Below are 11,654 nucleotides of genomic sequence, written 5' to 3' on the forward strand. Positions count from 1 at the left end.
CTGCGCATTCGAGGTGTGAAAACCACCCAAAAGTTGTGCGTGTGATTTGATACTTTGTACATACTTAGTTGTTATGTTTGCTCTTTCATTCTATGCTGAAGACGGAGAAGAACAGGGAGTTTTGGTAGACTGGTAACTCGAGATGCAATCTCATGGGCTACACTTATTTCAAGATATGCCGATTATGGGCTTTGTGAGGATGTTTCCAACATCTACAACTGGATGGTATTTCTGCTGATGCTAGTACATTTGTTTATAGCCTGAAATCATGTAGCATCATAGGAGCTTTAGATACAAGCCGAGAACTACATGTAGAGATATAAAAAAGGGGGCTAGATAATGAGTTTCATGTTGGCAATACACTTGTGGACATGTATAACATATGTGGTCGGCTTCAAGCATGTGGCATTCTTTGGGCATGGCTGCAGCATATTGAGCTCATCTTTGGTGGCATGGATCCTAGACATTACATTGGACAACATACTTATGTGCCAGTCACACGAAAAGGCTACTGGCAGTTTGATATGGGAGATTTTCTCGTAGGTGGAAAGACAACAGGTTTCTGTGCCAATGGCTGTGCTGCTATTGCTGATTCTGGAACATCTTTGATGGCTGGGCCAACGGGAATCATAACAGCTATAAATGAGGCCATTGGAGCATCTAGTGTCATGAATCAACAATGCAAGGACATGGTGTCTCAATATGGTGATATGATTATTGAAATGGTTAAGCAACAGATTAGTCCAGAAAAGATATGTGCACAGTTTGGCATGTGCTCCCAAAGAGCAAAGGATTTCAACCCAGATATTGCAAGCGTACTGGAAGGAGGTTTGGTCGATATAAAAAAGTGTGATTAATGATAAAATTGGCCCGCTTTCCTGGGGGAAAAAGAGGCTTTTTTGGAAAAAGGGGGATCGCTGTCTTTGGGAGAGGGGGACGACGAACTTTTGCTAGGAGGGGAACAGAGAAAGGATTTTTGCCCCTATCTGCAATCATGATGAAAAAGTCGACGCTGCATAGTATGTATCAAAGACTGCCTGCATCCACAAGGCGTCCACTTTTAGCTCAAGGTTGAGGGGAGCACTCACGGGACCTGGTGCGTCGGCCATAACACCTGCTCAGTGTTCGAGAAGGAACACTCGATCGCTGCTATTGGCAATGCCTCTCCTGTGGAAAGCTATCATCATCACCATCATCAAAGTCGTCGATACCCACATGGCCATCGCCTGCAATTATGCTCTGATCATCAGCACTACACTGCATGCTCAGCCTCGTCCTTCTCATCCTCCTCATCTTCTCATCCGCCTCCTGATGAACGTCATACTGATCGTTTTCGTCCACTGGCCTATCATTATGTTCTGATGATTGCCCAATACAGTTGCTGTAATTGTACTTATCATCAGCTTCTCTGTTCAGTGTCTTCCGATCTGCGCCTAACCGATCAGCCTTGGCCTGCAGCAGCGAGACCGCCATGCTTTTCCTCATGCCTCTCTGATTTTTGGAGGAAATCCTATGCATGAACATACCGTCGTCTGACTATTTCAAGGAACAATACAGACTGAAGACTTACCATGAAGTCATCGATGATATTTACAATCAGGTCGACCATGTGGAACCTTGGATGACTGGAAAACATAGGAGTTGTGATCAGACCAAGCTTTCCCTTTACAACAAAAGGAAATATGCCAAGGAGAACTTGAGAATCAAGCTTTGATGAGGTTGCATATGCAAATATTCCGACAACACCATAGGAGCTACTTGATGGACAAGTAATTGAGATTGGAGCTAACCATTTCAAGATTCCAGATCTGTTGTTCAATCCTTCATTGATCCAGAGATACAATAAAAAATATATGTAGATTATGCTTTTGAGACAGAGCCTCAGAATTGAAGGAATGCATAAAAACCATGTACGATTTGCAGAGCAATACTAAGAACTGCGCTTTACCTACAATCAGAGAGAAGTATAGGCAATGTAATGAGGCAAAGGTCTGATGTATGGATGCACGCGATGTATGCATGCTCGTTGACTCTGTAAGAGGGATACATCATGTCATTGATTTCTTCTGGAATGTATTTGTGATTCATTAATCGTGTTGATGGATCTTTGATGCTCTAAGAGGCTATGCCCAAGATACTTTCTTCCACATAGCCTGTCAGTAAATGTGCACACAGGGTCAAGCAAGTCTTCAGCTATGAGAGGATTGAGATAGGTATAACACCGACATGAGATTTATTGTCATCATCTTAATCTCTTCTAACACCTAAGGAAGTAAGCGCCTGTATTTGAAGATCTTCGGATTTGAGGAATCTTCTTTCTTGGAATTTCTCAAGAACCTCTGCGGTTGCGACTTTGCTTTCGAAAACCCTTCGACATCTTTGGTGAACCTGACGTGAAAGCGTCGCAGAAATTTCAGGATGGGAGATACTTCAGCCTCTATTTCAGCCTTTTCTACAATTCCAGCTGCCTCTACTTCAGCTCCATCAATGACAACTGCGTCAAGTACTTCAACAGAGGATCTAAAGCAGATTTTGCAGAATATGTCCATGTATATGCAGCTCCAAAATTAGCAGACACAATTGTATATGCAGCAGCAGCAACAATTGCATCAACAGCAGTTGTCTCAGCAAAGGCAACTCTATTCAGAGCAGGAGAATGCAAACAGAGCAACTAAGGCTATTGAAGCAGTTGAGAATGAGAAGAAGCTATTTGACGGGCGTAATGTTTCAGCATATTTGAAGACATATGAGATCAAGATGGGGTTTTTTGGAGTTCCTGTTGGACTTATGAGTAAGTACTTCCTTCGTCTTGTCACACCCGCTTTGAGGACAAAAGTGACTGATCTTTTTATTCAAAATACACATTGGCAAGATTTTAAGAAGGCCTTGAAAGAAGAATACTTCCTTTAGGACTTTGGTATGGCTACTCGGCGGTCATTCCGAGAGTGGGTCTACATGCCAAACAAAGGTCTAGCTGCTTCGGAGTTGATTCGAGAATTTGAGGAGAGGTATAGTCAGCTTGATGCCATTGAACAAAGAGCATTGGATGTTGAAAAAGTTGAGCTTTTCTTGCAAGCTGCAGATCCTGCTCTTCAAGAAGAATTGGGTGAGCTTCTTGAGGATCGCACGAAGCCTATGGGTCTTAAAACGGATTGGCAGGATGCTCAGGATGCAGTCTCGACTTTGACCAAGAGGAGGATATGGAAGACTCGTCTACAGAATGGTTCCATGACACCTACACCATCATCAGCTCCTATGCCTGCTTCCGTGATGTCCAAATCTACAAAGCTCAGCCCTCTCGCGCTCTTTCCAGCTTCCAGATCGAGTAGTTGCTTAACAAACCCAAACCTTGCGGGGATTAAATGGGGGATCAAACGATCTCGGAATGGAGATCCGAGACTTGCGTTGGATTCCTGATGTCATTTTACATCTATGAAAACTCCAGCTCGACTATCTGCCACCATTTTATTTTCCATGAAAATAAGCACTAGCGCTTTCGGAATTTGCCTCTTAAAATTGTCCTGATTTCCACCGCTGCCTTTGATGAAGTCTATTTTTCCCTTGATATTCGTAATTTTTGGCTAGTTTTAAGCACTTCTCGATATCAAAAATCATTTGTCAGCAGCTTGAGGAATATTTGTCATATCTACTATCTTGGAAAGAGCAATAACATCTTAGTGAGCACTATGACAACATCCTACATGAACGCATGCAACTCATCTCTCATGAGGAAGCCGATGGGAACTACGCTTAACTTTAGCATTCAATGAAGCACTGTGCCAGCCAAATCTCTTTGAGATAGAGCAACTAAAGTGGCAATCACAGGGTTAAAGTTAATTTGAAAAATGTTGGTTTGAAAACCATGCTACAATGGCCAAACTTGAAATCAAGATTATGATAGTCTCAGAGGAGTAGTTGGGCTAATGGCCTGGGCTAATGGCCGTCTCAAAGAGACCCACCGACCTATGTGGCACCAACTTCTTTTCGAGTGTACTGACTACTGTTTGGGGTATAGACATAGCTCAAACTAGAAAAGAGAACTCTTAGATTGATAAAATTCTCAGTGAGGAGGAGTTGCATGTTGCTAGTAGACTCGGACAAGCCACCATGCTACTCGATTTTGCAAAATATATTGGATATGTATGCCCCACTCTAGTACAATATTAAGTTCTACCATTGGTTTTTATCCTCACAAAGTGACATGGATTCATAAACATGCACATAAATAAACAATGTGCTTTGTGACTGTGTATAGATAATACCAGAAGAAACAAAGCCAACACACACATAAGTAATGATAATCAAGCCTAGGTGATATGCATTGAAGTCACCACTATGGGATTCAGATAAGTGATATCTTTTTGAGCTACACCTTTTCATTATGTTTGAAGCATATGACTTCTATGTACTCTCACGAGTTGCTAAGTAAATACAAGACGACATAGGTCTCTATACAAAAGCGTTCAATGTCTATGTCACCACAAGACCACCAACCACACAAAGAACCATTATGGAGAAAGCAATATAAATACCAAGAAACAAAGGGCCATGATGGAAGCCCCACTGGAAAAGAAAATCACCCTTGCGTAAAGCACACATTGCATTTGAGAATGGCCTAGAGCATAGTCATTGGCTACTCTCTCTTTCTTGGTCAAACTCTACATCTGGCTCACTGTAGTTGCTATCTCAATTGTTCTGATGTCTGACATGTTACAAAGAGGTTTGCGAAATCTCAAGTGTATCTCTTCATCTCAACAACTATATCTCTGGCATCGAGGCTAGTAACACAATCATCCTTGTAATATCCATTTTTCACAACCTCCTTTAGATCTTAACATTTCTTAGTTTAAATGAAAGGCTAATAGCCTCAATGTATTGCATTGGTTGTATTCATTTTATCCAAAAAAAAGAGAGAGAAATAAAAAAGAGAAAAAAGAAAAAAAAGCACCCATGATCACAGCATAGCACCTAGGGATTCTCAAATTAGGTATGTCATTAGTGACCTTGGTTAGCTAGCTATGTCCCTAGTCCCCTAGCCCTTTACACATCGCCCACAATTGTTCAAGGCACATCAAAGGCAAGACATATCTAGGGAGCTTGTCTCGCCTATGGTTAGACGTGTCACCCTAAACTTTCTACATGATTCTTTTTTACACTCCATCTCAATACCATCATAATCAATAGTGGTGAGCAAGGCACAAAAGACCATGGAAAGTACACCATACTCTTCAAACACTACAAGTAGCCACCAACTACCAAAATATAAGGCATCAATGAGCTCAATTATTCTATGTCATGTTGTCAAAATCACAAATGATGTCATAACGAGCCTTCAAGTGTACTTCTCCTCAAGATCAACAAGTTTTTTCACCCCATTGAACCCTTGCTTCATCCACACATTGCTACGAGGAACCAGAGTAGCAGTCCTCTAACTACCTACTATCTAAGTATGCACGTGCACTCACATAATATATGCACCACAATCTATACACTGTTTGAGTCCCTAAGTGAAGGACAATACTCTTTTCTTGCTTAGAGTTTGACCTATCTTCCAAACTAATCAAACTATGTCTTGTGCACGATAAGAAGACTAGCACTAGCCCCTAGGGAGAGACCATATGAGAGGTTTTCAGTTGCAGGTATTGAAGACTCCAACATAAAGTACCTTCAGCTCTTCATCATTAGTTAACTCTAAACTCTTGTCCTTTATCATCACGCAAGCCCTGTGGAACTCCCAACAAAGAATAACCCTATCACCAACTACAATAACCCTATCACCAGCCAGTCAAGCCAACAATATGCCACCAACAACCTTCATGCACACCACCACCAAAACTCCTTCAAGGCAAGCCACAGTAATCCCCTCTTTCCACGTCTTCAGTATATACAAAAGCATGCTACCTACGACCGAGAGTGCCATGGGAGTGGCACTCATCTAGGAGGGGGTAATGTTAACCTTCAAATGAACAAGGTGAAAAATCTAGAGAATCTAAAGCAGAAGACAAGGTGAAGGCAAAAGCGAAACAGAAGATGAAGGCATGCCAAGAAAAATATGGAAACATGAGAATTGCAAAAAAGTCCTAAATCAAGGAGAGAGGTGCACAAGAATAATTGCAAGTCAATACTTTTATAAAAGAGCGCAAGGCACACCACGATTTATTTTGTAAAAGAGTGGCAAGCCGTGCAAATTGTAAATGGTTAGAGGCATGGGTTGAGGTCATGCCAATAGGGAAGAGGAGGAGAACAAAAAAGGGGATGACCTCGAAAAGGGAATTAGGGTTAGGGTTTTGTATATAAAGTTGAAAAGTGAATGAAAAGCTCATTCTTGTGTGTGGCCAAAAGTAGCTCTCCTCTTCCTCTTCTTGTTCTTCTTCTTTCTTGCTTGAACTTGTGCTTGAGAGAGTGAGTGTGAGAGTGTGAGGGAGTGAGTGTGTGAGGGTAAGGGACCGTGGTGGAGAAGCTCTCCATCTTCTCCTCTCTTTCCCTCTTCTCTTCTCTTCTCTTGTCTTGCTCGTAGCAATGGAGCTTGGAGCGTGGAGCTTGAGGATTGAGCTTGCTTGAATCTTGCACTTTGATCGTGGAGTTACCAGAGTGCTCGGGAGAGGAGGCAACTTGATAGGACATGGAGGTAAGCTCACTATACTTATAGAGAGAGATACGCATCGGCTATGTGAGAGGTAGCCATTAGTGCTCAACTTGAAATGCTTAAATAATAAGTAGTCCATGGGTCTTGGCATTTGAGCGTGAGCTCCCAATAGCCACCATAATCATGCTTTCTAGATTTCCGTATTAATAACATCACCTCCAAAATGACCTCTTATAACTCCTTGATGAGCTTCTTCAAGCACATCATATTTCTCCATGGGCAAAACCACATGCTGTAGTACTCTTGGTAGTGTCCAATGATAAAGCTGGACTAGTAGAGATTCAAAACGTTGTCTATGAAGAGCCACTCCTTTGTGTTGGTTCATTGGAAGGTGGTCCACATGACTTGTCTTGTGTCCACCAGGAACATGAGCATTTCCTCGTATCATGTCTAATGTGCACTAGGTGGATCACATTCTTGACTATCAATTGTGGTAGAAGAGAGTTGAATTTCAAGGAAATTATCATTGACACTTGAATGAGCTTCTCCAAAATCTAGTCGGGAGAGAAATCTAGAATGATATGCTGAGCTTCCAATGTATGCACCACTTTAAAGTCAAACTCCTAAAGTAAGAGTATCCATCCCGTGACATTTTATTGCTTGGCATTCTCACTTAGTGTGACTAGATAGTTTTTCTCAAGATTATTTTTATCAGCATAGGAAAGTCATCTACTAGCATAAAAGGTGGTTAAAACCATCCATGAGAATTCACTGCATGATCATACTATTGATTGCAATGTCGAATGCATCCACAAATACATGGAATGGTTTGATCCAATCCAAAGGGGCTAGAATTTGAGACTATGAAAGTAATAGTAGGAGATATAGGAATGCTAGATTTTCTATCTCATTCTATATGAACACTGATTTAGGAACATGGGCTAATTGATTTAGAGAAATGGCCATTTGTGCTATGAGACAAATATGCTGTCCATGCTAGCAAACTTGCCAAGAAACTACACCATAGAAAATGGGAAATTTGGAACCACATATTGCATAATGGAAATCATCTTTATTGAGATGGCAAGCTCAACATGTGTGGACATTGATAATGGACCACTTGGTTAGATGGGTATAAACATCTACACTTAACACGTCGGTGGTCATTACTATCCTCACATGGCCACCACTAACTTACCACTTATTATATTTAGTTTGTTGCAGCTACCTACAGCCATATTTTGGGATTTACTAGTAGTAAGAAGGAGACGTCACCTGTGTGCAAAAAATGTATGAAAATACCCCTTATCTACCCCCTATTTATAGGACCTTACCTTATAAAATGTACCTTCCTTCCCTTAAATAACCCTCCTCCCTTACACTCACGTGGTACCATACGGTAAACCCTAGTAGACCCCCCGGGCTTTTAGCTAACATAGCTATAGCACCATCAATTAATATAGTCAGTTATGCATTGTTTGACTCAGTAGGCCACTTTTCTTTATGTTGTGTAACTTATCTCTAATCTGGGTACATTGTATTGTGTGTGAAAGAAGAATAAGAAACTCGCAAGAAATGTTTTTAGCCTGCATCTCTCTTGTGTTATTGAGTGAATTTCCTCTTGTGGGTATAGTATGTATTGGACACAACAACTCAAGCAAGTCCCCGCATCACTTGATTCTTAATATAGTATTAGAGTAGTGCCACAGAGAAATGTTCAAAGAGTAGAGAGAGAGAAAGGGAAAGACTCCATATCCATGAGCCTTTAGGCTCTCAAGCTCATTCCTTCATTTCCACACACATAACTGAAAAGCACACACCCACTACAAGATAAAGTGACCTAGTGTAAATGTAGACTAGACTGACTAACTCTAGTCAGGTCACTGACTGACTACTAACCTGACTTATTTAATGTAGTCACATGTAGACAACTGTACACACTAGCTGTCATAGATGTCGATCATAGATGAAGACCTACTGACGGTGAGCTTGATTTCTAACACTCCCCCTCAAGCTCAAAAACAAAACTCAAATCATCTGCATCACTCCAAGTAGCTGTCTAAAGTGAATGAACTTATCTTTACCAAGTGATTTGGAAAAGATGTCTGCTACCTGGTCTTCAGTCTTCACATGCTCCAAGTCAATCTGATCTGCTAAAACCATTTCCCTGATGAAATGGTAGTGAACCTCAATGTGTTTTGATCTTGCATGATAAACAGGATTGCTTGCTAACATAACACTGCTCAAATTGTCACAGTACAGCTTGACTTTACTGTCCAAGTGTACTCCCAAGTCATTCAGTAACTTTTGTAACCACTTAGCTTCACAGGCCGCTAAGGTTGCACCACGATACTCTGCTTCCGTACTGGAAAATGCAACTGTAGGCTGTTTCTTACTCTGCCAACTGATCATGCTACTACCTAATCCAAATGCATAGCCATTGGTTGACCTCCTGTCATATGTGCAACCAGCCCAGTCAGCATCAGTGTACCCCATCAAGTCAAGGGTTTTTCCATATGCATAAAACAGCCCATGATCTGGGGTACCCTTTACATATCTCAGAATTCTTCTGACTGCATCCAAGTGTGGTTTGCGAGGCTTCTGCATGAACTGACTGATCAGCCCCACAGCATAACTCAAGTTAGGTCTAGTGATCGTGAGATAGATCAAGCTTCCTACCATTTGTCTGTACATAGTAACATTCTCAATCTCTGTCCCAACATCAATCTGCAGCTTGACATTCTGCTCCAAAGGCGTATCCATAGGCTTGCAATCAGCCATACCATATTTCTGTAACATGTCATGAGCATACTGCTTCTGTAGCAGCCATATGCTTCGAGGTGTAGAGACAACCTCAATCCCCAAAAAATATTTCAGCTCTCCAAGATCCTTGACCTTAAACTCAGCCTGTAAACATGTCTTTATTTCTGCAATCCCATTTTCATCATCTCCTGTAATGATTAAGTCATCAACATAGACAACTAGAAAAACATAGCCACTATCTGTCTTCTTTGCAAACAGACTATGATCAGCATCTCCCAATCGGAAACCATGTTGCTGTAAATAACTGCTGATGCGAGCATTCCATGCTCTGGGTGCCTGTTTCAACCCATATAATGCCTTTTTCAGCCGACATACATGTGCTGGAAATTCTGGATGTACATAGCCTTCAGGCTGTTCCATGTAAACCTCTTCCTGTAATTCTCCATTGAGAAATGCATTCTAGCTGCTGCCATAGTTTCCAGCCTCTAGCTGCTGCCAAAGCAATCACTGTTCTAATTGTAGCCATCTTTGCTACAGGATTGAAAGTCTCCTCATAATCAAGACCATACTGCTGCGCATACCCTTTTGCAACCAGCTTGGCCTTATATCTTTCCAATGATCCATCTGATTTACATTTTACCTTATACACCCACTTGCATCCAATAGGTGTTTTGCCTTCAGGCAACTGTACCAAATCCCATGTACCATTTTCAACCAAGGCTGAATATTCCTCATCCATAGCAGCACGCCAATTCTCATCTGAAATTGCCTCATCAAACTTACTTGGTTCTCTAAAACCTGTTACTTTCGTCATATAAGCATAATGACGGGCTGAATATCCAGTGTAAGTATACCTGTCAACAGGTTGTCTGACCCTCTCTGATCTCCTGAGTTGTGGCTCAGTGTGAGCTTGCCTCTCATGAGGCGGCACATAACGGCTCTATCTAGCACCTGGCGTCATAACAGACGGAATCCCCAATTCACTATCTAAGCTGTCACTGCTAGATGAATCATAACCTGCAGTGAGTGGACCTGTTACATCTTCAAAAACCTTTTCTTTTCCCTTATCTGTTCTCCCTCTCACTGACATATCCGTGTCAGTGGATGCAGTAGTGCGACTTCGTAATCGACCTGTCCAAGGACTCACTGTAGATGATACATCACCTGTCTGACCAGTCATGGAAGTACTCTCTGCAGGAGTATTTTCAGCATGACTAATACTGGGTGAGCCATCAGTAGGCACTGCAACAAGATTCCCATACCAAGATGCTAACTCATCAAATACCACATCTCTGCTTATGAGTGTCTCATGCGTAGAAGGTACATAACACTTATAAGCTTTCCGTTCCTGTGTATATCCAATAAACACACTTTTCACTGCCTTAGGATCCAATTTCTTCCTTTTCTCATCCGGTATATGCACATATGCAATGTTGCCAAATACCTTCAAGTGTGAAATATCAGGTTTATGACCATACAGCCGTTCATACGGAGTGACATCATGAATCCCTGCTGTACGGGTTCGATTCAGCACATATACAGCAGTCACCACTGCTTTAGCCCAATAACCATTTGGCAGACATTTTTCATTCAGCATAGCTCTAGCTGACTCCATCAAAACCCTATTTTTCCTCTCTCCAACACCGTTTTGCTGCGGTGTATAACTGCATGTGAGCTGTCTTCTGATCCCATGTTTAGCAAGATACCTGTCAAAGTAGTTTGAGACATATTCACCTCCTCATCTGATCTCAAACATGATATGTAACAGTCCAATTCATTTTCAGCATGTTTCTTGAAGTCTTTGAATGCATCAAACACATCATCCTTATGTTTCAAGATATAAAGTCAAGTGTACCTGCTGAAATCATCAATAAATGAGACATAATATCGTGCACCGCCAAAGGAAGCATTATGTGAAGGACCCCAGACATCAGAGTGTACCAACTGTAAAGGCCTAGTGCTATTTTTTACATGTCTCATGAAAGGAAACCGTGCCTGCTTCCCAAACTGACATGCAGGGCATACATGACCAAAATCATTATACTTGAATTTAGGTAATCCAAGTACTACTTCTTTCTGCTGCATAGATTTCGTCTTTTGTACATTGACATGTCCGATTCTCTTGTGCCAGATCTCTACATCTCTGATGGCACTCTCATCATGAGCAAACATAGCTGCTTTAAGTTCAGGAATGGTCGCTTCCAAAGTAAACATCCTGCCATCCCTTCTGCCCTTGGCAATTAGCTTGCAGCCATTTCCATACTCCTCAATGAAACATCCATCCTTGTTAAACCTCACTTGCAGA

General features: G+C 41.6%; 1 pseudogene; it reads left to right on the forward strand.

Annotated features, from left to right (window-relative positions):
* The first annotated feature begins 371 nt into the window (after positions 1 to 371).
* LOC148017868 (phytepsin pseudogene) lies at positions 372 to 857 on the forward strand (annotated as a pseudogene).
* The last annotated feature ends 10,797 nt before the right edge of the window (positions 858 to 11,654 follow it).

This window comes from Lygodium microphyllum, chromosome 21, assembly GCF_053477565.2.
Source record: "Lygodium microphyllum isolate KBCC chromosome 21, Lygodium_microphyllum_v1.1.10, whole genome shotgun sequence".
In the NCBI taxonomy this organism is placed as follows: Eukaryota; Viridiplantae; Streptophyta; class Polypodiopsida; order Schizaeales; family Lygodiaceae; genus Lygodium; species Lygodium microphyllum.